This window comes from Strix aluco, chromosome 5 (assembly GCF_031877795.1).
Source record: "Strix aluco isolate bStrAlu1 chromosome 5, bStrAlu1.hap1, whole genome shotgun sequence".
In the NCBI taxonomy this organism is placed as follows: Eukaryota; Metazoa; Chordata; class Aves; order Strigiformes; family Strigidae; genus Strix; species Strix aluco.
Genome location: NC_133935.1, coordinates 8,579,668 through 8,607,378, shown reverse-complemented (window position 1 = coordinate 8,607,378; position 27,711 = coordinate 8,579,668). Strand labels below are relative to the sequence as shown.

The 27,711-nt window shown below is 43.2% G+C and overlaps 1 protein-coding gene across 1 annotated transcript in view; it reads right to left on the bottom strand.

Moving 5' to 3' along the window:
- The window catches only part of TSPAN9 (tetraspanin 9), a 194,623-nt gene extending 167,160 nt beyond the window's left edge, over positions 1-27,463 (bottom strand). Inside the window, exon 1 of the mRNA XM_074825800.1 lies at positions 27,343-27,463. The gene's annotated coding sequence lies outside the window, so the exon portion shown is untranslated. The remainder of the gene's footprint in view (positions 1-27,342) is intronic.
- Between the last annotated feature and the right edge of the window lie 248 nt (positions 27,464-27,711).

The following is a 27,711-nucleotide window of genomic DNA, read 5'->3' as shown; positions in this document are numbered from 1 at the left end:
ACATTTAATCACTCAGCTTCTGAAAAGTATTGTTCAACACTTGCAGTAAGCATAATGGATCCAGAAAAGGAAGAGAGGAAATAAAACCCCAAAAGATACATAAGCAACAACTCACAAGGCAGAATAGATCTATAATTTACGCAGCAGTGTGTGCGGCAGTTGGCGCGGAAGGGCGCACAGGGAGGGCAGCTCTTCGAAGGAGGAACGTTCCACTGGCTGAGCAGAGAGGCTTGAAGTTCACCTAACCCAGCAACAGGGCACTGTTCTGTGGCCATCTGCGACAGGCCAAGGGCACTCATCCTGCCTGACCCCCAGGGCAGGATGGTGGGCACTCGTCTGAGAGCAAAGGCTGCAGCTCTGGCTCAGGGGTCTGGCCCATCTACCCCAGCGGTGGCCGATGCCTCCATCCAGACAGAGCTGCTGAGGGCAAGGGCAGCCGTGCAGACCTCAGGCTGCAGGATGTGCCCAGCCCTTCCTCCTGGGGCAGGGACAGGCAGCAGACCTGCCTGCAAAAGGTGTGCCCAGGTGGGGGACTCCTGCAGCAGGTGGCTGAGCTGCAGGAGGCGGTGAGAAGGCTGCATAGCATCAGGGAGGCTGAGGAGGAGTTGGATACCTGGTTCCAAGCACAGTCTGCAGTGGATACACAGCCCATGGACACACTCCCACTGGCACACACAGGAGGGACGGGGGCCAATAATGCAGAAGAATGGAAGCTGCAATGGCAAGGACCTGAAGGAGGAAGAGACTTCCCCCGAAGGCTGAGGTGCCCTTGCAGAACTGCTTCACCACTCTGCAGACTGAAGAGGAAAGACCCATCCCATCAGGAGAGATGCTGGAGCTGAGTAAGGCAGCCCAGTCTGCTCCCTGTGTAACAACCAGCGCAGCTAAGAAAAGGCGACGGGTGACAGTGGTGGGTGACTCTCTTCTGAGAGGTGCAGAGGCACCATCTGCTGACCTGACACACTCTCTAGAGAGATGTGCTCTTACTGGGGGGCTCGTATCAGGGATGTCTCTGAGAGACTGCCAAGCTTCATACAGTCTACTGACTATTATCTGCTGCTGTTGTTTCATGTGGGCACCAATGATACAGCCAGGAGCAGCCTGAGGAGTATCCAGAAGGACTGCAGAGCCCTGGGAGTGGTGGTAAGGAACTCTGGAGCACAAGTAGTTTTCTCATCAGTCCTCCTGGGCCAAGGGAAGGGGTTTGAAAGGACCAGTCAAATCTGGCAAATCAACAAATGGTTACAGGACTGATGCCACAGCCAGGGGTTTTGCTACTCAAACCAGGGGACTCGATTTGAGGCCTACTGGGGGCTGACTGGGTCCATCTATCAGAGAAGGGGAAGAACATCTTTGGTCATAGGCTTGTCAAGCTGGTGAACAGGGCTTTAAACTAAAGTTGCCAGGGGAGGGGAACCTCAACCCATCCCACTGCTACCAGCTTGATATTAGTGCCAACAATAGATGCCCAGAGCCTGGAGAAGGGTTACAGGTCAGCAGGAGAGCACCTGAAGAGCAGCACAAAGGAATTCCATCCAGAGAGTCAGGTTCACCGGGAGCCCAACTTAAATGCCTCTATGCAAATGTGCATAGCATGGAGAATAAACAAGAGGAGCTGGAGATGGGTGCACGCCTGCAGGGCTACAATCTTCTTGGCATCACAGAGACGTGGTGGGATGGTTCCTATGACTGGAATGTTGGAATGGAAGGGTACAGGCTCTTTAGGAAGGACAGGCAGGGGAGACAAGGAGGGGCGGTTGCCCTCTGTGTCAACGACCAGCTGTAGTCCATGGAACTCTGCCTGGGGATGGGTGAGGAGCCAACAGAGTATGGGTCAGGATTAAAGGGAGGGCAGGGACACAAGATATAGTGGGGATCTGCTACAGGCCACTCAACCAGGCAGACCGAGCAGATGAGGCCCTCTACAGACAAATAGGAGCAGCCTCATGTTCACAAGCCCTGGTCCTCATGGGGGGCTTCAACCACCCTGACATCTGTTGGAGGGACAACACAGCAGGGCATAAGCAATCCAGGAGGTTCCTGGAATGCATTGATGATAACTCCCTTGTCCAAGTGATAGAGGAGCCAAGGAGGAGAGGTGCTATGCTGGACCTTGTTCTCACCAACCAGGAGGGGCTGGTGGGGAGTGTGGAGGTCAAGGGCAGCCTTGGCTGCAGTGACCATGAAATGGTGGAGTTCATGATCCTTAAGGTGGCGAGGAGGGCACACAGCAAGCTCGCTATCCTGGACTTCAGGAGAACAGACTTTGGCCTCTTCAGGGATCTGCTTGGAGGAGTAGCATGGGATAAGGCCCTGGAGGGAAGAGGGGCCCAAGAAAGCTGTTGATCAAGGATCTCCTCCTCCAAGCTCAGGAGCGATGCATCCCGACAAAGAGGAAGTCAGGTAAGACCATCAGGAGACTGCATGAATGAACAAGGAGCTCTTAATAAAAAAATGTAATAGTTCCAATTTTAGGTTTAAACCAAGAAGAACACCTGTTTTCATGTGATCTCTGAAAATAATCAATTTTACCTTGTTTCACCTTTCCTTTCTAACATATTGGATTATGTTTTCTGATTGCTGAGAGGGTAGAATAACATCTGGAAGGACAGGAGTTGCCATTTTGAAGCTCTGCTAGGGAAAAAGGATGACTTTAAAGCAAAGCATAGAATAACAAAAGAACTACTCAAGGGTTTTGGAATTTAATATTACATACTAACAAAAACTACAAAATGAATTGGAAATGCTATAAAATAAACTTATTTTCTTGAGAAAAATTAACAGAAAAGATTAACAGAAAAGACATTCCCATCTCTGGCATCTCTCTCCTTGTTTCTGAAACAAGGTGGTTCAAAACACTCATCTAATCATACAGGAAGTACAAGCAGTATGTATTCATAGCTACTAAAATGTGAAACTATTCTCCCTCCTTGATTGCTGACCACTCTAACTGCATGATAGAGCTATAAAAGCACAAAGAAAGCTAGAAAATTAAAAACTAGATATTTAGTTTTTAAAAGAATTGAAAGAAATAAAGCAAATTAATGGCTAAAAATAAACACTGTATAATAGGTGGCTAGCAAAACTCCTTTCTTCTGGTAACAAAAAATGAAACCTGTTCTCCTTAAGTTGGTTTTCTGAAACAACTGAAGTGTTTCTACCGCCCTCTAGTGTTAAAATTAATGCAAAGGCTAGCCAAGAGGACGACTGGAAAGATACTTAAGAAATTAATTATTATGGTGTCTTCATAATCACTGTAAAGCTAAAATTTAAAAAGTAGATTTTTAACGGAGCAGTGGTCCAATTTTGTCTTTAAAATGAAGGTCTTCAAAGCTTATTTTTAAGGTGTGATTTTGCCCCATAGCAGCTGGCTATGTAAAATTATGGGAGTTTTTTACCCATCTTCAGCCCTATGTTTCTATGAAAACTGAAAACAGTGCCCCAGGAAAAGTTCTGCTTGATGCTAGAGAAGGAAATTATTAGAATTTTAAAAGAGTGAAGAATCAATCACCTATTTCCATAGCCCAAGCTGTAAGATAAGCAAACATTAAAAGTAAAGAACTACTGGCTTTTATAATTCACATTATTTAAAATAAGCTGTTTATATATAAACATAGCTGGAAAATTCTTCTTTTCCTCCTGAGGCCCCACATATGAATTTTAACTTGAATTGAACTAGCATGCAGAAAAAGGAAAGCTCAGAGGGAAACTTTCTCTGAAGGGCATAAAGTCCTTTACCAGCAAATTAAATTAAATCCTGAGCACAAATAACAAAATAAAGAATAAAGTTAATAGGCCAAAAAGTAAGACTCCTAAGAATATTAGGTACTGACAGAAGAGAAATGTTCTAACAGATAAGCTATATAATGGGCTAAAATAGGAAAACACAGATCAAGGATGTAATGATTAAGAATAAAAATCACCACCACATTTGGACTGCTACATCAAATTTAGCCAGGGTTGCTACTGAAGGAGACAGGGCTCAGCCTAAAACTGGACATAATGCACATAGTTCAATGGAAATCAGCAGATCCATTATTTATGGGTGGGTTTGCTGCATGCAATACAGAGCTTTTACTTTGAGCTAGTACTAACCAAATTCGCTGCAGAACCAGTGACAGTGTAATCACATCAGGACAGTGCTGTTCCTGATCTAATTAATCCTGCCGAGCAATAAGGGTGATTAGCTCAGTTGTAACACTGTAATAACACATCTACTCCTCTTTCAGGACTTAGGTAATATTTCCATGTGATACCATAGGTGTACTACTTCAGTCAGCAATAACTGGGGATGTTCTGAACACAGTGTCTGATATTACATGTGTAGTACTGTCTTTGCAAGATAGGGATTGTATTTACTATAGTCTACCAGTAGGCCTGTCACATCATTAAAACCTGTATTACATCTAGTCCGGACCTGCAATCTCAGGAAAGTCTGTAGACTGGTTTCGAGCAAGTGACCTTCTAGCTCTTAAACGAAGGAAGGAAAGTCTGGCAGGTCTTTGATAGCAAGCTACTGGAAGCAAAAAAGTCTGTTCTACTACTCAGGAAAATAAGTATACATGTAGGATACTGACTTGGCTAAATGAGGAACGTAGGACTGAGCTCCGATGCAAACAGGACATTCACAGAAGATAGAAACGAGGGCAGGTTACAGAGAAGGAATACAGAAACTCTACCTGGCATGTAAAGTGCTGCTAGGAAAGCCAAAGCTTACCTAAATTTGAAACTGGCAAGTGATATCAAGGGCAACAAGAAAAGCTTCATTAGCAGCAAAAGAGTAAATGAGGAAAACATAGGCCTGCTGAGGAGGGGCAGATGATATAGTTTCAGCAGAAACAGATAAGGCTGAAGTTCTTAATGTCTTCCTTGCCTCAGTCTTCACAAGGAAGGTCTCAGGCCCCTACATCTATAGAGAGGGTTCAGGGAGTATAAGGACTATCAGTAGCAGAAGAGAATCGAGTCAGGAATCTCTTAAAAAATCTTAACCCATAGAGGTCCCTGAGACAAGACAGGATGCTGAAAGAATCAGTCAATATAATAGTGAGACTGCTCAATATCATGTTTGAAAGCTTGCAGAGATCACGGTAGGTCTCCCATAGCTGGAGAAAGGGAAACGTTTAACCTGTCCTCAAAAAGGGAAAAAGTACAATCCAGGCAACTACAGGCTGGTCAACCTCACTTTGGTACCTGCCAAATCACAGAATCATAGAGGTTGGAAGGGGGCTCCTGAGATCATCGAGTCCAGCCCCCTGCTCACACAGGGTCAGACACAGCAGGTTGTCCAGGGTTGTGACCAGTTGGGTTTTGAGTATCTCTGAAGATGGAGACTCCGCAACCTCCCTGGGGAACCTGTTCCAGTGTTTGACCACGCTCACAATGGAAAAAAAAAATAATTTATTATGTTCAGATGGAATTTCATGTTTTAATTTGTGTCCATTGCCTCTTGTCCTGTCAGTGGGCAGTACTGAGAAGAGTCTGGCTTATTATACACATTGGTAAGATTTTTCCCACCTGAACCTCTTCTTCAGGCTGAACGGTCTCAGCTCTCACAGCCTCTCCTCATATGAAAGATGCTCCAGTCCCTTAATAACTTTTGTGGACTTTTGCTGGACTAGCTCCAATATGTCCACTCCTTTCTTTTGCTGAGGAGCCCACAGCTGGACACAGTACTCTAGATGTGGCTTACCAGTGCTGAGCAGAGAGGAAGGACCACCTTCCTCAACCTGGTGGAAATGTTCTTCCTAATGTAGTCCTGAAAGCTGTTTGTCGCCTTTGCCGCGAGGGTGCATTGCTGGCTCATGGTCAGCTTGTTGTCCACCAGGACCTCAAGGTCCTTCTCTGCAGAGCTGCTTTCCAGATGCTCAGCCCAGTGTGTACTGGTGCATAAAGCAGGTATTTTTGGGACACATTTCTGGGCTTATGCAGATGCTGCTGGTGAGCGGGAACAGTCAACACAGATTTACCAGTGATAAATCATGCCTGACCAACTTGATTGCTTTATATGATGAAACAACTGGATTTCTGGACAATGGGAGAGTACTGGATGTCATTTACCTCAGCAAGTCTTTTAACAGTCTCTCACAGTGCTCTTGTTATGCAAGTTATTACATTACAGTCTGGATGGGTGCACAACTACATAGGTAAAAAGCTGGCCTGAAGGTTGGGCTGAAGTGGTTGAAGGCATACTTTACGCTGGAGGCCAGCAACGAGTACTACCACATGGGTCTATCTTGAGGCTTGTCCTGTTTAACATCTTTATCGGTGACCTGGAGAAGGTGACACAGTACTCTCTCATAAAGTTTGCAGATGACAGCAAACTAGGGAATGAAGTCAATATGCTCCAGGGCAGGGCTACCATTTTGAAGGACCTAGACAGGCCAGAGGAACAGGCCATCAGGAAAGGACTTCTGCTGAAAAGGATTTGTGGGTCCTAGTGGACACTAGACTAAACAGGAGTCAGAATTACCCTGTGATAGCAATGAAGGCTAAAAGCTTACTGGACTGTATCCACAGGAACATACACAGTAGATAATGGAAGTAATTATTCTCCTTTACTCAACACTGTACTAAATCTGGTTTTGGGCCTCCAGTACAAGAAAGATGTTGATAAATTTGAGCAAGTCCCGCCACAGGGAGCTGGAGCACTGGACCTGTGAGGAAAGGCTGAGGAAACTGGCCTTGTTTAGCTTGTGAAGGTTTTGGGGGAACATAGTAGCGGACTTTCAATGCCTAAGAGGTTACTGAGAACAAAGAGCAGGAGAACAAGAGACAATAAATTGAAGTTGCCACAGGATATAAAAAAATCACTACTCTGAGGTACTGGAACAGGTGTCCGAGAGGTTGTGGAATCTACAACCATCTAGATTTTCAAGACTCACCTGGACAAAGTCTGAGCAACCTACTCTGAAGTCAGAATTGATCTTGCTTTGAGTAGGAGCTGGGCTAGATGATCCCTGGAGGTCCCTTCCAACCTCCAGTGATTCTGCAAGTGATGTCACCTTATAACCCTAACCACAAGGGAGTCAGGTGTATCACAGATTCAACGCTCTTTCTGACAGTAACATCACAAACATCCATATTTATTTATTTTTGGGTGCTCACCACCCTGAAGAAACTGCTTTTATAAATGCTTTTAAAATGGTATTTGAAATGGCACTAACATCTGGCATATGCCTATACCAGGGTTTCCTGTTCTGCATTCATAAGGAGTGCTGGCATATGTTTGGAGCATTGAGGAATGTTTAGGCTGCTCACCCACAGCTTATGTGCTTAGTTAGCAGCATCTGTTTCAAGAAAATTTAAATCACTGTCCCCACTCCCTCCGTATGCTCCCTTCAGTGCAAACATACCGATAGGGGTACCAAGATGCATAAGGTCATACAGACACAAGCTTTTAATCAAGTCTTTGGAAAGTCTCCATGACACAGATGGTCGCCCTTGGCCTGTGTTATCACCTCTGTAGTGCCTTATCCTTACCAGATCTCCTCCATAAGAGCCATCATTAGCATGAAGGTTGCCAGTTGTAGAATAGTGTCAAGTATCTGACTACAACAGTCAATGATGGGACCCACATTTAATGTCATTAATCTAGATTAAAACTTCATGTCAATCATGAGTAGACTCGCTGACATAAACTCTGCAAGTAGCAATAACCCAGCATGGCCAAACCAAATCACTGCCTGGAATGCACAGTCTGATGTAATACTTGGCTTCGAGTTGCTCCCATGACTCTCAGTTACACATACAGAAACAGTCACCCACATTACACAGCTACTTTTGTTCAGCAGTTTTGTGAAATCTGTCAAAAAATTCAGTGCTGTTCACACCAGTGTCAGCAGTAGGCATTACACCACAGTAAGCACGCTGGATCTCTGAAGCACAGTTAAATATTTAGGAGGACAAAAGATAAATAAAGTTTTAAAACAGAGAATGATGTTTACAAATATTTCATAGGGATGTCAAAGTCTCTAAAGTAAGGAGACCAGAGTTCATCAGGTACAGAAGTTTCAAAATCAGTTTGTTCAGCTACGTACTTTCATGGCAGTGCTGCTGCTTCATGCACATTCTCAGCATGATATATAGCTGCATGGTTATGTTCAGATACCACAACCAGCACATGTACCATCCTTTGGGAACCTCTGAGTTAGTACAGCATCTAGTCTGGCATTCATCCACTTTTACAAAACAACTCATCTAACCCAAAGGCCATTTCCCATCATCTTTGTTGACTGTCCCACAGCTGTGGGCAGAGTAATTCCCCAGGGGCCTGCAGCCTGTTTCCTTTCTCTCTTTTTCCTGCCACTCCCATTGCACGACAGAAGCTACTGAAACAGGAGGAAAATGCCTCCATTTTTGCTGAATAATAAACATGCATCCAACCACATGCAACAACCTTCCCATCACATGGTGATGCACTCATGTGCCGTGTTCTTACAGTACCAGAAGTTCACTGGTCCCTTAACAGGAAGTTTGTGGGCACTGTGGTCAGATCAGAGCAGACACACCACGACGCACAGCCTGCCAGTGCTTCACTTAAGAAAATACTAGATCATGTGCAGTCTTGAAATGCCGAGTGCTATACTCTCACAGGAAGAGACAAGAATCTCATAGCAGTCAGTAAAGAGAGAAATTGTTCCCACTTGAAAATCCCTAATTGAGTTTAATAGGTGGAGAACAGACTTAAGAGATGAAACCAAACATTTAATATCCCTCTCCAAGTAGGATTTCTTGAGTATTACATGTAGGTATTCATTACCTAACTGTACCCCCAAACTGTTTTAAAATGCACTAAACTCACAGCCCCATCATCAACCTTGATGACGACTTCTACAATCTATAATGATGATACGCTCTATGAAAAGAAGTACACAATTTTCTGTCATTGTTTTTCCCATATTTGAGCTTCAGTGAACCTCCCCTTCCTGTCCGTGACAGAAAGCAATCAAAAGCTTTCTTTTAAGAATCCTGGAAGACTACCAAATTAAAAGATAGGATGGTATGTGTAATAATACAATATATTTTCAGTTTTAAGTACTTCATATGTTTGTTCTGCATGGAATTAAGATAATGCAAATAAAAGTGCATAAGGTGAATTAACAGATATTATTTTGAAACATGGGTACACAAATATATCTACAACTTTCTGTGAACAGAGTGCATAGAACAAAAAGTGGACAAAGTCACTAAACAGTTTCAGTATTTTAACCCATAAAAATGTTGAAGATTAGTCTTTTTCTCTCTCTTTACACACCCTCCCCTAAAAGAGAAAATTTCCACACCCATACAACTTTGTTTCTTTCCACATACTGCTAATATCTTCTCACTCATCTCAGGTTCATCGGCCTCATTTAATATATTTCAAATTGGGTAGCTCTGGATGCTTTAACAAACAGGAATTTATCTGAGCTTGGCTGGATTCCCTCAACTGCACCCTCATCCACCAGTTGTAGATGACTGGTACTAGCCAACTGTAAACCATTGTTCCTGAACAAGTAACAATTGTTAAAAAAAAAACACCCCAACGTAGAGTCTAGTTTATGTATTGTTCTGTGCTGCTATCAAAGGAAGCACTCGCATGAAAATACAAAAGCAGGAAACATTAAAAAAGTACATTCCTTGGCACCAGCTCTTTGCCAGCTTAAGTCTTCATTGCATACTGCACCATACCAATGAATAAAAGATACACTGCGGGCAGCTTTAAAGCAAAAACAACCAAAACCAAAACCAAACAAAAACCAAACCAACCAAACACCACCACCACCACACACACCACACACACACACCCCCCCCCGGCAAAAAAAAAGAAACAAAACCAAGACAACTGAAGGCTAAAGGACCAAACACTTGTGACTTCTAAAAAAATCTTAACAAAGGTCAACGTCACCCCCAAGATTTTTATTTCAGCCATTAGGTTTGAAAGCCAGACATATAAAAATGTCAGTAAATAACAAAGGTAAAAAATAGTACTCTTATACAGCCATACTCACCAGCTTTCCACAAATTCTCCTTTTTTTAAATTAAGTAACAAGGTTATAATAATAAATTACAAGGAAGGATACCAGTTTTGCTAGTGTACTAATTTTCTTATTTAAAACTGCAAAATATCAATGTTCAGTTCACTCCTGGAGTCCTCTTCCCATCTTGCATGTCTCTGGAATGACCCAAACAGCACCAAGTATCATAGGTGTGGGTGGACAAAGATCACACTTGACAGCTTTTCTGTGTGAGGTCTCCCATACAGAAGGCAGCTCTTAGCACATCTTTACTTTCTAACAGGTGAACAGAACCTAGAATCACAAGCCTCAAGAAAAAAAACAGATTTAACAATGCATATTTTAAGCAAAGCTGCTCATAAGGCTTTAAGTTTAAATTGTATAGCAACCATTAAAAAATTAACATCAAAATAGTGAACAAAACCTACACCTCACAATATGCAGCCTTCACTAACTTCTTCCCGACTGTCTCTATATTCTTTTTGATACGTACAAGGCATATAAGAAAAAAGTAGGAAATGCAGTCAGAGAACCATATAATACTTAAACACAGATTAGATACATAAACACTATTTAGGCTAAAACTAAATCCCTGGAGACAATATCAACTAATTGTTAGACATTATCTTTTTAAAAGTATGCTTATAAAAAAGCAAACCACTTCAAAAATCAAAACCATTTTTAAAAAATGACATCTGAAACTAGTTTTGTTTTCACTTAAATTGCACAAACACTTTAAAAATATTACAGAAATTAATATGACAAAAAGATATACATTATTTGAGTTTTGCCCAGTATTAACATACTTATTATTTTCAGCAATGTTATGTGACAAGTCCATCACCCTTCAGCTTGTTTAGACTGAGAACAATCCAAAATAACTACAGTGTCAACACTCCGTGTGTAAACACTCGTATCTGAGACAGAGCCCCTGCAAAGTCTAACTGTTCTTTAAGCTTACTTTCTACCCAAATTCAGACTAACTTTTCTGTAAGGATGAGTTTGTGCTTTTGCAGCTGCTCCCCACAAATCTGTGTCATCTGTCCTGCTCAGACTCACAGGCACTGAATTCCGTTTCTGTTCTTAGCCACGCGTGGTTCACTCTCCGTGGCCACAGCATCTCCCGTGATTCTTACCACTCCTAGCACTGTACAGTCAAGCCTGACTTAACGCTCATCCTTGGAACAGAAGATAAAAATAAGCACACAAAGGCAAACCGAATGCTAGCAACCTTGGGTTCAAATTTTTATCCATCTTGCATAGCATCAAATAGGCCAGCTCAAAATGCTGCTTAACTTCCTTTCTGGTCCATGTGACAGGCTTTTGTCAGTTGGTATGTCTTTCAGTTTCCATCTGACTTTATTGCCTGGCTTTGTTACTGAATACCTTATCAAAATCCAAATAGGTTTTATCAACTCACAATTCAATCAAGTAATTGAATCAGGTAAGGGTCTGGGATTTGCTTGATGCAGCCCACTTAGAAAAAGAAGTTTCCTGATGAGTTACTTTGGGGAATCTCTCCATGAGCCCCTGAAACCCACTACTGTGGGCAAATTAGAGGAAATACAATAGGCTTTCCACCTCACATCCTGAGGTCTATATAGCAATAGTGCATTTATGCCATACTTTTCCCATTAATAATACTGCCCTGTGTTATCTGTCCTCAGATGTTGCACACCATATCCTAGCTAACTGATCATTTGTTTCCTAATTGCCCCATTTTCCTTTGTAAACATTCCTGGAGTGAGGACGTTAAACCAGGAAAATGTACCTACCATACTAGGTTAATTAATCTCCATGTCAGCCTGGGGGCAATACAGAGGCAGGCAGTGAAGGAACTGGCAGGATGGGAAAGACGAAACAGCTGAGTAGCATAGTTTAGTTGAGAACAGCACAGGGTTGAGAACAAGCTAACAGCCTCCCAGTACTGCAATCAATGATAAGAACACAAAGGGGAAGAGTGATTAATTAGCTTGATAGAAGGGAAAGAACTAGGATTAATGGCTATTCTTGTTACCTACACATATCCCCAACTTCTTTTCAAAAGCTCAAGCAATGGGCTTGGCAAAAACCTTGGCAATGGCTTCTACAGTCCATAATGATATGCTAGACAAAAAAGTACAGAGTGTATCAAGAAAAGACTTGTGCTTCTGCTTGGGGGAAACCCAGCTGCCTGAGGGGCATTCAGCTGCCTAAAAATCTGCAGTAACTGAACCAAAGTGCCAGGAAACACATTAATAGGAAGCAATTTGATACTGGCACTAGAGAGGGCTGGAAAACTTCACGTCTTCCCCTCAGCACCACCTCTAACCTCTGTGATACTACAAATGCTTCTGCTGAAGTGACAGAGGTATCCCTTTGAAAGTGATGGGGAGGAGATCAAGGCTACCAGCAAGGAAAGTAGTGCAGTTCCAGAAATTCCCACCTACATCCTCATGGAGCTACAGATACGTGACCTAACTTCTCTCCTACACCGAAGAAAATTGTTCAGGGTTTATAAGGGCAACAGTTTTATGCAAAAGAATAAAAAGAAAGAATCCACTGATAATGAAAGTTTTGGTACTCTAATAAGTTAATTTTCTTGGTTCCTTAAGACAAATACACCTAACCATACACAGCCTCCCTGAAGCAGAGCAGCATGAGCATGATGTACAGAGCAGACATGAACAGCTGGGTCAAAAATTTAAATACGGCAGCTGAAAAATCAGAGTTCAAAGTGGGTTTGAATTTACTGTACAGAGACCCTCCAGTAGAAGATGCATTCTGTCTGATAATAGAAAGAAAAAAAACTACTGCTTTAAGAAACTGAATTTAGTTCACAGCTGTCCAGTAAGTAAGCATATGAACATCACTATTCAAAATGACGCCTTTCCATTTCATCACAGAGATGCACACAGTACACTGCATGCAACAAAACAGGAACCATGGACCAGCTCAGACCAGAGAGAAGAACCCCCCAGTTGCTTTCAGAGGGACCCATGCTCAAGAACTACTGTATGGAAGGTAGGTGGGGACCACAGCTCTGCGGGATCTTGGTGACAAGCAATAGGGACAACAAGCTAAGGAAGAGCAGAATATGGTGCTCCATCAGTGATCATATTCCTCCATGTCTTCTCTCACATGACAAATGAGTAAGAGACAGCCCTCACCTTATCATTCATAAGGAGATTTGGTTACACATGTCACTAAAGACTCGAGTGAAAATTTGTGTCTGTATCAAAAAAAATAAATAAAAATCTACCTGTGGGAGAGGGCCACAAATCTGATATTCCAAGGGAGCAGAAGTAATAAGAAAACACGTTTTCATGGTGACAGTGGTAGCACCAAAGAGAACCTCAAGTTAATTCATGATAAGGGCAAATATTTCAGGTTCAAGCAACCGGAGAAGAGCCAGCAATTAACTCTTAACAGTATTTCTGGGACAAATCATCTTCCTTTCCCCAAAACTAATTTATCTTTTGCCAGTGGGGTGCTCTCACACATGGAGATTTACATTTATGGCACATTAAAGCTTAGCTAGATCATATTACTTAGTAACTTACACGACAGGATCATTTACAATTCTGCCTCGAGGCCTCAGAATCCAGTTTAAAACAAAGACCCCTGTAAACGAAACTACCCTGACCTGGACAAAGGCCAACCCCAAAGCTGCTGCCCAGAGGAACTTAACTCTTCCTCATGCTACCTTAGCAGGACTTCTAATAATGTTCCTGAGGACCTGATCTAACATTATCCATTTAATTGGACAAGCTCTTCGTATCACAAAGAACAGAGCTTGATGCCAAGAAGTCACTCAAATCAGACACAAACAAGCTGTTGGTCTGACTGTGGAACACCCCAGCACATTACACACATTTTATAAATATGCGCCTTTGACACAACTGGGTCATCAAGTTATTTCTGTAAGACAGCCAAATAAATGAACTAAATCTCTTCTCATACTTCTCTTTCTCACCTTACTTGTCTGATCTTATTCTGGATTAAACTTTGCAGCCTATATTTGTACAGGACTTCCCACGCCTTTCTCTCTGTGCCTCACTCTGCTGGGCACAGTACAAAGAATTCGGGAGCAATAAACCTGCTCACAGTCCAAAACAAACTAGACAAATGAAAAGGAGACCTTCTCCAATGAAGTATCAGGGTCACCCTAGAAGATCCCACAGTCCACCATGTGGGTAAGGCATAGTGCCAACTTGCCCCCATACCATAGCACCTCAAACATTTAAAACCCATTATTCAATACACCCTGATGTTAAAATGTCCATCTTACTTAAAATGGCTGCCTGACAAAAACATACCATGACAAAACATCTCACGCACCCTTTTTGATACCATTACACAACAGTGAAAACAATTAGGGCTCACAGTGCTTTATGAACATTAAAAAAAAAAAAAAAAAAAAAATCACAGTAAGTGGTGGTTTTAAGATACAACTGGAAGACCGTCTCTGCTAATCAATTTAGGTCTGACTTCTCTACTGAGAAGTTTCCTACAATAGCTTTTGCAATGCACTGCATTTAATTTTGAGTGATGAGTAGGAGTATTTCACTCAACTTTAAAACCACACACTAGCAAGGCATTCAATCATTTTATGTTAACAACAAATTTATTGTTCAGATACTAGAAATTCAAGTCTGGCAAGCTTTTTAATATGCATGAGTATGCTTCACAGAAAGTAAAAAGCACGTTCTCCATTCTGCTCAGCAGGACAAAGTTCTATCTTCTTAGCAGAAATGGACACCTTTGAAAATAAAATCCTTGAATTACAGTAAAGGATATCTGAAATCCCATAGCTAACACTGATCAGCAAGGTAAAGAAAGTGAGGTAATTTCTAGACCTCCATTAGAGACAGGATACTAATTTCTCAATCTGCTGTGAAACATTTGAGTAACATACTGGAAAGAGGAGAAAACACCATATTACCACGCATGCAAGAAAAATTTTTGAAATACCCTATTTATCTTCTCTCTCTGAGGGATGTGGATTCTTTTGTACTCCCTCCCTGATGATGTGATTCACAAATCAGCAATCTGGGAATCAAGCCTATGCCCATTTACCAGTGTAATATGATCAACTAGCATAATTAACATATGATATTTCAACACTGCCATGGACTTGGACCAGATTTGAAATGTAAATATTTGCCAAACACTACATCCTAGTGCCCAGTGCTACATAATGGTGTAATTTAAGACACTCACTTGATGTGCTTTCTCTTCTGGGGGCAGAGTTAAGGCTGCTGTGGGAATTCTCACTTTCATAACATAAGGCAGTTTAAACATTACCGATAATGTTACATTAATTCCTGCAGTATCAAATTTTAAAGATGAAACAGCTCACAATCCAGCAATTATTTCAAGTGGCATAAGGATGAACAGAAAGAAAACTCATGGAACAAACAACAACCATTTCAAGATTACCCAACTATTTTTTCCCTAGTGTACTCCATCACCCAAGAGCAGAGCCCAGCTCTCCTAGAACACAGGATCAACAGAGCACCATTTGGTATGATTCAGAACATGGCACATATGCAAAAAGTAATCAAAAAAATCATTGCAAGATGTAAACACACAATAGCCTTTCACAAGAGACGTTTTATGCCTAGGCCAAGGCTTTTTATAACTGTCTTAAATCCTACAGCATGGAATTTCATAGGTTCTTTATGTTATATACTGTAACAATTTTGTCTCATCTACTACAAATACAGATGTTACCTTATCAATGCCTAACACCCCCCAACTATCTCTTCATTCTTTGTCTTGCAACAGAAATATCCAGAAGCTATCCACGTCCGATAGCAAATGTACAGATTTTAAGCTAGTTGTGCACCTCTTATTAATACATCTTACTACTAATTTTTTCTCTCAGTAACATACAGGCCCTACAGTTGAAATTTTCCACAGCAGTTAGACAACAGAACTACTGCCTTGACATTGAAAAATCCCTCTCGGTATATTCCTCAGTTCTCCCTTATATAAACAGTATCCCAAGGTCAATGCATCTTTGCCATATCCCCAAGACTGAGTCATTGTGTGGCACATCACCTGTAATGATGAGTTACACAAGAGTAAAGCAAAGCTTCAGCATTTCTTTTTCTTAGCCTCACCTAAAATGTTCTTTGCCTTTTCCAATTGGAAGGAGATTTTTTTCCTTCACAGACCATAACCTCTCGTCACTCATCCCAAAATGTACAACAGTAGGTGTTCTTTGCCTGCAGTTGACTTTACAAGTTTTACACAAGCAGCACAGAAGTATGCAACAGTCCTTGGCAAGCCAAGTGCAAGAGTGGACTATTATCTCTCTGCTGCTCCCATTGCCAGGACATACCAACCTGCACTCCTTGCACCCTTTAGCAGAACACGGGACATTAGGCAGAAAGGTGGCTCCCACCTTTCCTGCCCCTGAAGGACCAGAGGCTGCTTCCTCTACTACCTCAGAAACACAATGAAAGGTAGGCAGTGCCACATCTTCCACTCACTTCCTAGCCAAGGCTAAGTCCCTGAAGAATGTAGGGAATGTAAAAAAAAAACCAAAGCAATAGGCCCCAAGCTGCACTAGGACACCAAACACAAGTATAACAGTGGCTCCCTCCAAGATGTCTATTATTCCAAGCCTGTTTATAAAATTACACTTGCATAAAAGGACAAAACTTATATGGACTAATGGAAGTATAATCAATAGGAATCCTGTTTGGTTCTTCCCTGCTTCCTTTCCCTTCAAATGTCACAGACAAGTAAGAAAACAGAGGAAGAAGAATATTTGAATATAATGAAGAGAACTACTGTTCTCCTCTGTTACACTTCCTTGGGTACCTACAGCAGCACTTGGAGACAACCCCACCAACAACCACATTACTCTGGACTATCTCAGCATTTGTGGCAAGAAAATAACAGATCACAAGAGGATTTCATAAGGGCTCAGTGCTGGCCCAACTTGTCTCCCCTTAATGTCAATACAAGCAGCACTGACAAAAAGACTAAGTGCAAACACTGGTCTCTACAGCATCATATGGATTCAAATTTTAATAATGGCAATAGGCAAAATATCAAAACAGATTCACAGAAACTAAAGGGAAAACAGAGATTAAGGGAAAAAGCAAAACTTGTGTGTCAAATCAGAAATACTAGTCAGAAAAATCCAATGCTCCTTCCCCTTTGCATTTAGGTCCCCTACCATCACCAAGACACCTGACAACCTGTTTACAGCAGCAAGAACAAAAATTAAGCAAGACCTTTCCTGCTGAACTCTGCTGCACTAGTCCCACCTTCCGAATGGTCCCATCTTTGCTTCTAGTACAACAAACCACTGCTGGAATGAAAATCACATAAAACCAAACAACATAAAGCACCCCACTTTCTCCAATTCATACTGGTACTTTCAGGGCTGTAACAGCACTACCCCAAGGTTAGAAGGGGGCTACAAAAGTAGCAAACTGACAAGAGTGAGACCAGGACTTCCTCCAACCACGTGGAGCAGAGACAGAACAGTAGTCAACAGTTCTAAATGTTTTCAGATTTCCAGTATAAGGCATTTGTTAAAGCTGGACACGAAAACCTGATTTCAAGAATGGTGTTTTCAAAATTAACTACTGCCCCTTTCAGAATAGTAAACTATTAGTTGCCTTCACCTTCAATCTTTTCACATCCAGTTTTAAGAATTAATTTACCTCAAATTAATCATTGCTTTTGTTGCCAAGAGAAGCTCCTGTTGATGTCAGTTCACACAGTCTATTTACTATTCCTGCTGGAGCACGTGGACACCTCAACATATCACGCACATCAGTTCTCTACATCTTCCATAAAGTGAACAAATACTATACGAACACTAAGCTCATTGCTGATGTCAGGCTCTATGTCAAGCATATGCAGGCAACCAACCAACCGAATTAGCTCCCTAGAGACACAAGAGACAACAATTTCAACAACTGAAGTAATCATACTGAAGTCAAATGTGGCTTAGCAAAAAATAAAAATATAAAGAATTAAGTAATACAAGTTTCCCAAAGTTCCACTGCATAGATGTTGGCTAGTTAGTCAAACTGACGCCACACATGGTATGCTGTCAACTACATTTAAAGATGAACTTAATTCACCACTGATACAGGCCTGTTATGAACACAGCATGATCTTCAGCAAAGGCAGAAATGGTCTGAGCAGAGTCCTTTGAGTCATGTAATCTAGTGCCACGTAGTTGTCCTAGCCACATTAGAAGTATGCTATTTGGCTTGATGTAAGCCAGGTCTATACAGTAAAATTAAGAAAGGAAAATCAAATACTTGCAAGAAAACTGTTAAAGAGGTCTTGCTGTTGACCACGTCAAATGTTGATAACAAACTCAAAGAAACAAGAATCTGCTGACAGACCAGAACTGGTGAGATGAAAATTCACAGGCAGATGCCACTGAGAAGCTCAGTTCATTCCCTCCAAGATACACCACTGGGCTCAGGTAGGTACAAGGTTGTTGCAACAAATGATGACGCAAGGAACACACATTCTGTGAATCCTTCAGAAACTTGCATCTTTCACCATGTTGTCTACATGAGTGAGGAACCGTACTCAACAGCCAGGCAATCTGTTCAATCCACTGTTGACAGCAGAGGAGGTCAGGAGACCAGAAGTCCTGTAACATGAGGGCTAGCAAAACCTAAAAGGCAAAATCTTTTATCTTCTAGAAAGCTCTGTGATTGGTAGGCACTTATCTCCTGATAACTGTTAGGTACATCACTACACTTGTTCTTCTAAAATAAAACATACTTGGCTTTCAGTTCCTTAAATCATGTCCCAAGGGCAAACAAAATCTGTTTGCTTTTGTAAATGGATGCCTTGGACAAATGCCATCAGCACCAGGTAAATACCTACTCTGGCTGTCACTGACAGTTTCGAGTTTGCTGCAAAGATATTTTGTACCTGAAGCATGGGATGAGTGAATTTTATTAATAAAACTAAAATCTACATCTCTAACCACTTTCAGATCTTTGAAACAGTAACAGGGCTGTCTAGTGATCCAAGCAGAAACAGCCTGAAGGAACAGCAAGAAGAAACCGATCTTCTTCTACTGACTTAAGAACAACATGGAGGAAAGAAGATAACCTCTCAGTGCCTCTTAAGAGTAAAGGAGAGGGATGCCTTAGCATCTTCAGAAAAGACAAGGGCCTTAAGAAGATTTTGAGATGTGACTTTCAAGTTTGAAAAACAGAGGCATGAAATACCATTTGCTAAAGCAGGAAGAAAGGTGGGGATTCCTGCATGAAGCAACGTTTCTCTTTAAAGCTCTTTAAAAAGCTGTTCAGAAAAAAACAGTTGCATATCTAAATTACTTGAACTGGTTTTGTTTCCTTTGTTGTGGTTTAATGTAAAAACAGCAAGGCAGAAATGGACTACAGACAGCAAAACAAAATGTGTGGTTCTCTTACCACAGAATGAACTTCCTCAGCTCTTCAAAGAGGAATTGATGGAAAAGAGAATGAGAAGGGAAAGTTGAAGATGAAGACTACATAGCTGGGGAGGCCAATCTATGATGAGACACAAGCAGAACTTTTTGCTTTCATAAAAGAAAGCAAGACGTAATAGAGATTGCTTGGGGGTCCCTGGAGAGTAGGAAACTTCAACTGGTAGAGTAAGAAAGGGAAAACATAAAAGGAAAAATAAGAAAGAACCTAATGAAGGTGTGTTTTTCAGGGAAAACTGACTGCTTTAAAAAAGATTTCTTGAGAAATTACTTTTAATTCTAATTTTTTAAAAGGAGAGAGTTTCTTGTATAACTCTTGGGAGATATTTTGTGGTGACCACCCACCAGGGAACGGTGGGATAACATGGAACTTGGAAAACTGAAAGCAATGCAGATGAATCTACACGGGTGTGGGAACTTAAGACTCTGTCTGTTCTCAATTCCTCCTCTAGGTTCTCCCTAGAAGATCCCTTCTCTACTTCACAGTCATTTTCACTTTGCCTTCTATATTTGAAACAGAGAACACTTCCAAAAAGCTCCTGTTCACAATGAAGTCTCTCCCTCTCTTTCATATCCCTCTACAGATCACTGGTCCCAGCAATTACTTTTACCATGGCTTTCTTATCCTAATCTACAACCACATTCACCTGAAATACTGCCCTGGGTCTTCCCTGTTACTTACCTGAAACAGAAGCTTCACAGTGTAGGATCCAGCCCATCTTCTGTCCCGAGTGGTTGTGAGGGGAATAAGCTGGCAATTTTTCCAGAGTTGCAGTTCCTCCCCCTTGCTCTTCATCTTTTATGGCACCAAATAGCTCAGTAATAGGTGTCTACACAATTTATATCCTCCCCACAGCTGCCTCTTCTGCTACCAATAGTGTCCCAGGTGCTATGAAATGCAAAAGTCTTGCCTGTCCTGCCACTTTCTCCATTGCTGGGAAACAGATCAGCAAGAGCCTTTTTAACACTCAGAACCACTGTTACCTGGCAAAACTTTGTGAGACAGCATAGCAGCACTGGCGAGATCCAAATGCTCTGCTGTACGAAAAAGAAACACTTTATTTATATTTGGAAGTTTTCCTTTACAGGCTTTTAAGCTAGCCATTTAGGTTTTTTATTTTACAAGGAGACATGCTCCCGTCTGCTTGTTAGTACAGGTCTCTCCTATTGCCAGAGCCATTATCCCATTCCCCTGATGGTATTTTGTCCAGATGTATACAAACACATATAAACAATACTCTGCACACTGTCCTCCAGTGGGAACAACATTCTAGACATTCTTAGAACATTGCTTTCGATCCTTCACAACTTCAGCTGCACTTTCTTCATGTGAAGCAAAGTAACAACCTTCATTCATGTACTGTTACAGTCTTAACATAAAACGCAATGCAAAGCTGATTTTGGGATAAGTACATATTTGAGAAATCAAAGAACTCTTCTAAAGCTAGTTGAAGATCCTGGGCAGAACCATACTGAACTGTATGCAGAGCTATGGGTAAAAAACAGCAATAGACACAGAGAAAGGAAAATACACTTTCAAAAGTATTCTTGAATTATTTATCATTTAGAAATGAGCAAATCTAAGTAGAAAGTCTCTTGCCTGTGCTCAACATGAGTTTTGAGTATGGCTGCAATCACCATAAAAAGTGTTTGTCAACATGCTGCCAGAAGGCACTTGAGGAGGCAGCATTCACTACCAAATTGCAAAAGACTAGGAACTTGGGTTAGTAACACTGGAGTATGCAAAGCTGGCCCTCAGGCTTTGCCCCTCTATAGCCATATTCATTTGGAAATTAGTAATGATTACCTAGAGGTTATAGAGAACAGTGCAACCCCTGAATACAGATAAAGCTACCAATCAGAAATTACTACTCGTCTAGCTTTGTCACATTTTCTTTCCTATGAGTCCTTCCCACCAGTGTCCTAAACCCAGGATTCCTTCAACTTCAAGCCCTGCCTCCCTCAGTCCTTCAGGTTGAATGACTTTAGGAGTGAACCTGAAGGACACCAAATATAGGAGAGCTCACAGAGCCCTCTGCTTTCTAGGGTTTGAGTCGATCCCTGTTCCCTAGAACAGTCACAAGATTCTAAGCTAAGTCTCCTTCAAACTTGCTGGGTGTGACACTTCAACTCTCTGTTCAGTGTACCACCTCATCCTTCCTTTTCAGTCCTTCCTCCCAGGGGAGGGTCGCAGACTTCCTTGCCCTTAGCCTACTGCCTCCTCAAGATTCCTGCATTTTCACTTACTCTTCCCTGAGCTCCTTCTTCAGTCTAGCCTTGCCTCCTCCCCAGACATGCCACATAAGGATAACACAGCTCTTGTGGTCCTATGGCTGCATGAGGTTGATATATTCCATCATATCCTTATGAGTATACACAAACCAGTCCTTTGTAATTGTAAATCAGTGAAGACCATCCACAGCAAAGGCAGCTTTAGGCAACAATATCAGCGTAGAAACTAAAGCTCAGTTAACACAGTTCAGCTGATTCTAGAGACATGCAGTGACTCAGCCTCAGAAATATAATTGGCTTTTCACTAGTTAATGCAGTTTGCTTCCTCTTTTGCATTTGTACCAGGGATCATGGAAATAAACAACCTAGCTATTAGTCACTTCCACCTTCAGAAATATCAGGCGTTGGAACAGCATGACAGAGTTTGCATTAGAAAGGAGAACTCTGGCAGAAAAAGGAAAAGCATGCTTTCAAAAGAACTTAAGAAAAATTTTCCTATTAATGCAAACTTCAAATCTTTTAAACTGATGTTACTATTTCAGTGTTATCACAATAATATCACAGTATCATATTCACATCACTGCAAAGAAATGCTAAGCTTAATTAATATCTTTGTCCACTTAAAGAATTACTGGAGCATATGTTTATGATTTAGTCTGCCTCATCTCCCCGGAGCTATCCCCAGAACACGCCTATTTGTTTTATACTCGATTTTAAAAGCTTTTCAACAACAGGAGTTTTTCACCCCTCCTCAACACGCCGTTTAACAGCATAATACATCTCACTGCCATCAAAATGTAAGTTCATTACCTACTGGGGATCCCATGCTTCCTATCTGTTCTTTCTTCTGTGTGAAGCATGGAGGTCAGATGCCTCCTGTTATACTATGCTTGCAAACATAGCAAAAGCAGCTGGGCTCTGCCCAGTGATTGTGCCTTATTCTACAAACCCTAGCTCTCAAGGTTTATTTTTGACAGCAGTGAATGCAAGTGCCTGGCATATCAGAAGAAACAGTTTAATAGAGCCTGAAGAGGACGTGCTTTCAAAAGCAGGCTGAGAAGGAAAGGCGAGTTAGGGGTTGAAAGACAGTTTAAGCACAGTGCCGTCTAACTGTGGCAATAGACAACTCAGAGAAACGCACAACTTTCCCAGAAACACCTGTGCAATGAGGAAAGTATCCAACATCTTTCACTGGAGAACGTCCTGCTTCATTACAAACACATCACAAAAAGTATGTCACTGAACCAGAGAAAGTAACCCACAAGACTGATTTGATATTTTTTTTTCCCCCCAGGAAACGTAGCACTGACATTCAGCAATGCAAGTTTTATCTGAGAGTGGCTACCAGGAGCAGCAGAAACAGTCTCTGGAAGTCAGCTTTAGGAGACCGGGAGAGATGAAGGACAGAGTGCACTAGTGATAGCTCTTCTGTCTCCAATAGAGCATCTTGCTACACATGTGCAAAACATACGAAAGTTTGTATCCCAATGAGCACTTCACAAAATGCAATTCTAGCATGCATTGTACTGAGTGAAGGCAGTTCCTCAGAACATCCATACTTTACCACAATTTCACTGCCATGTAGAGAGGAAAAGACAAAGACTTATTTCTGATCCACTCACATTCTCTGGGTATTGCTAAGCTGGCCCTACCAGGATTGACTCAACCCTAAGGTCCATGCCACAAAGGGGAAAACGCTCTGCTGATCCTGACATGTTTATTCTATTTTCTACAGGGTCAAAGAAAGTAACCCTCAGATAAGAACTCCTCCCTCATCATGCACTGTCTTTCCTCAAGCTCAGCACCATGTTTTATTGTCATCACACTTCCTACATGAATTTTGAAAGAACACGGCTTGACCTATTCCAGAAAGCATCTTTAAGTGGTTATGCTAAAAAGGCACTTTGTACATTAAGAATCACTAATGGAAAGCAAGTTTTCAAATAGAAAGTATCTTCAGCCCCACTGCCCACACACACACCTTTCCAGCATAAACCCTTAGCATGGTGAGGAAAATTTTTAATTTCATTTTTTAAAATTCTTCTACTAAGTATCTTAGCAACACATCAGCATCCTAAAATCTTTCTCCATTTCTTCATCTGTGCTACTTACAAGTATTACCACAGTTTTACACGTCTCCTTCCTTCTCAGACCAAACTGCTCCTTGATCTTAGGATCAGGTAATTTGTGTTGAAGCAGGCCCAAGGAGGTTCCCCTCCTGCTCTACTCTAGACAGGGTCAGCTATGAGGTCACAACAGGCTTTTATCCACTTTGGTCTTCAAAACCTGTGAGGACAGACATTGCACAACCCCTCTGGGCAACCTGTTCCAACACTTGACTGTCCTCATAGCAGAAAAAATTTTCATTACACATGGCTTGAACCTCTTGTTTCAAGTTATATTTGTTGTCCCTCATGCAACCACTATGTACCAATGCAAAGAGCCTAGTTCCATTTTCTTGATAACCTCCTCTTAAGTACTGGAAAGTTACTATAGGTCCCATCAAAGCTGTCTCTTCTCCAGGCAGAAAACAAGCCTGGTTCCCTCAGCATATGATCCTCATACTGTACCAGGGCCCCAAGCGCACTGAAAGGCCTTTGAAGGCCCTGATCAGCCTCACCTCCACACCCACACCCTGCCCACAGCCTCAGGGGCTCCATTTAAGCCCTGTCTTTGGCCTTCAGTCCCTGCCCAAGCTGTGTTGTAGGTGTGCCTGTCTCCAGTCATGCCTGTGTCTGGCTAGGGACCCTGTTGATCCAGACCCTGTCCCATGGTCGGACTTCCTCACTTGACCTCAGACCTACTGCATCACTATGGGTGTGCTCAGTGCTAACTGGACCGTGTCTGACCCTAATTACCACCACTGGGCCTGATCCTAACCCGCTGATTCACGTCTCAATTTGATCTCGGACCTACCTTATCACCACAAACCTGCCTGACGATCTAGACTCTTGCTCAGCACTGGCTGCCTAACTCAGCACCACGGGACGTGGCCCTGGCTGGTGGGGCACCCGCCTTGCCAGCTGGGTTACCACACTTGGCTCCCAGCTCCCCATCCCATACCAAGGACCAGCTGTTCCATGGCACGTGCTCTGGCCCCCAATGGACCTAGTGGCCCTCCACTGGACTAACTCCAGCTTATCCACACCTTTCTTGTCTCTGAGGGCAGAAAAGTGGATGCAGTATTCTAGACTCTGTCCAACAAATGCTAAGTACAGACAGATAATCGCTTCCCGTGGTATACTGACTGCAGTCTTACTAATACAGTCCTGTGTATTGTCTACCACCTCTGCTTCCAGGGCACACTGCTGGCTCATGCCCAGCTTCTTTAAAGCATTCTCATCTTTTTATATGCATCAATAAACGTAGCGACATTCTTGCAATGTAGAAAACCAGCAGGGCATCAGTCACTTGCAAACAGCACAATTCTGAAACATGACAAGAGTGAAAACCTGAGATGGGTTTTCAATTGTAAAACCCAAGTGCAACAGGAATGTTATCGTACTGCTTCTAAAACAAACAGTCTCTTCTGATCAGGGCCCAACCAACTCCATACCAGCTCTCAGAGTAATCATGAGACAAAGTCTTGGATTCTCTAGTGCAAACTTGCTAGTTTCACACGCCACAAATCTGCAGGTAACTCCTCCGACCAGTGCTGCAGCCTCAATATTGGTTTGCTATTTTATTTTGTGCTGTTCCCATACTTCACTCTTTTATTGCAATTTTTTTGTGTATTTGGGGAGGAAGGGGTTAAACACTAAAAATAGATTGTGTTGGAAATGCCCTCATGGACAGGCTGAGGTTTGGCATGCTCTGGAAGAAAATAACTTAAAATAGCAAGGAAAGCAAAGACTGTGGGATATGCATCTCTGATGGCTATCTCTGTTAAAATAACCACAATAACTAAGATAACACTGACATTCCCAGTTAACCCTCTACCCTCCTCCAGAGAGATGAACAGGATCATTCTAAGCTCAGAGCTCTGTCTGAATAATGCAAATGATGCTGCATTAGTTATATTCTGACCCCATGGTCTTCTCATGCAGCTTTACTCGTGGTAATTAGTTTTAAAGAAAGTGCAGATGCCCAAAACCAAATTTGCCATAAGTTCTACAGCCTCATTATAGAAAAGACCTTGTCTGTAGAATTTGCAATTTGAACATCACAGGTCTAAAAAATATGAAAGGGAAAGACCTGGAGGCATTGGAGCTACATTAGCTCCATCACTTTTCATTCTTGGAGGTCAGAAAAAATGCAGAATGGAAGCAAAGGGCATAGAACTATGAGGACTGATTTTCTTCCTTGGTGTTATCAATCACACGCATATCACATTGATAATTATCTTTTGAAATTTTTAAAATTATTGAGTGCTAACTTTGGCCCTGTATTCTATACCAATATAACTCATACGAATCCATTTCTTCAGTGTCTGTTATCCTTTGCCATTTATATGCCCTGGCTATAAAGAATTTAATCTATCTATCAACTTAACAAATAAACCATGAAAACTACCTGCAGCACCTGTTACTAAGAACTCTGCTACAGTAATATGTTAAGTTTTGGCATCCACAGGTAAAGTTTAGGCCCATCTAGGAGTAACAGCACAAACAAACTGCATGATTTGACTCTCACGGCTGTTCTGGACAATATCCAACTTTTTCCCAGTCAAATCTCGAGTGACTTACCCCAAAGTCTTAAAATAAGTTCAGTGCGGTCAGGTAGGAAAATCAGGTGCCCCATTCCTAGCCCTGTGGTTCAAACCACAAAACTATACAGAGTAAAAGCATAGAACAAAAGAGCTGATAAAAGGACTAAGTAAAGAAATGCAGCTTTATTCATCCTTGTAGTCTAGTTTTGCCCCAACACAGCATCCCCATACCACAGGTCCTCCTCTGCCCATGAGAAACCTCTGGAGCCTTTTCGAGAGAGGCAGCGCTCCCAGAGCTCCCACCTCCCCTCAGGAGCACGGTGACAGGCGGATATCCAAGATTCAGCAAGAAAAGTTTCCAAAAGCTTGAACAGGAAAAGGCAAAGCTGGAGTCAAGTTTTACATAAGAAGTGGGAAGGCAAGAACTGTCGGCACCCCCTCCGCGGGCGGCTGCCGAGGAGAGCTGTCAGCCCAGCTCCGCCGTCGCCCCCCGGCCCGCAGCCCCCCTCCTGCCCCCCGCGGGGGCTTCTCCGCGCTCCCACCCACCCACCCACCCACCCAAGGCTCGGCTCCGCGCCTCACACCCCGCGGCAGCCTCGAGGGGTGCGCAAGGGGAGAAGAAAGGAAGCCCCTCCCGCACTATTAGCGCTGCAACCGGCGTATTTTCCCCGGTGGCGGGGAGAAATCCCCCGCCGAAGCCATCTGCTCCTCGGCGGAGAGCGGGACCGCGTACCGGTGGGCTCGCCTCGTCCCTCCGAAATAACTTTCCCGTTTCCGCGAAAATTATTCAGACACTGGGGGGGGAGGTTGCCGTTTTCACCACACACGCCTTACCCCCTCCTGCACCCCACCACACCCGCCGGGACCCCGCCGCTCCCCAGCGCCTCCAACCGCCAGGCCGGCGCCCACCACCCGGCCCCTGCGACCGGCGCCCCCCGGCCCCCCCCTTCCCCGCCGCCCCGCTCCTGCCATCTCCCGGGGCCTGGAAGCGGCCGCCCCTCCCCGCCGCCGGGTCTCACCCGCGCGTCCCTGGGCCGGGCCGGGCCGGATGGGGCCGAGTGGCGGGCGAGCAGCGGAGGCAACGGCAGGACACGGCTACAGCTCCTGCCAGCGGAAACGGGAGGAGGGGCTCGGACCGGCGCTACCGAGCGGGGAGGAGCTGGGGGCGCTGCCCAGGGGAGGCTCCAGCCCCGCGGAGGAGGGGAGGGAGCGGCGCCGGCCCGGGCCTCCAGCGCGCCTCGGGCCGCCCGGCGCCGGCCCGGCTGAGCTCGGGAGCGAGAGGCCGCCGCCATCCCACGGGAGCCCCTCAGAAGCCCCTTGGGTGGGTGCCAGGGGCATCCCCCGCCTGCACCCTGCCAGCGTTGGGCTGCGCCGGGGCTGGGGGCAGC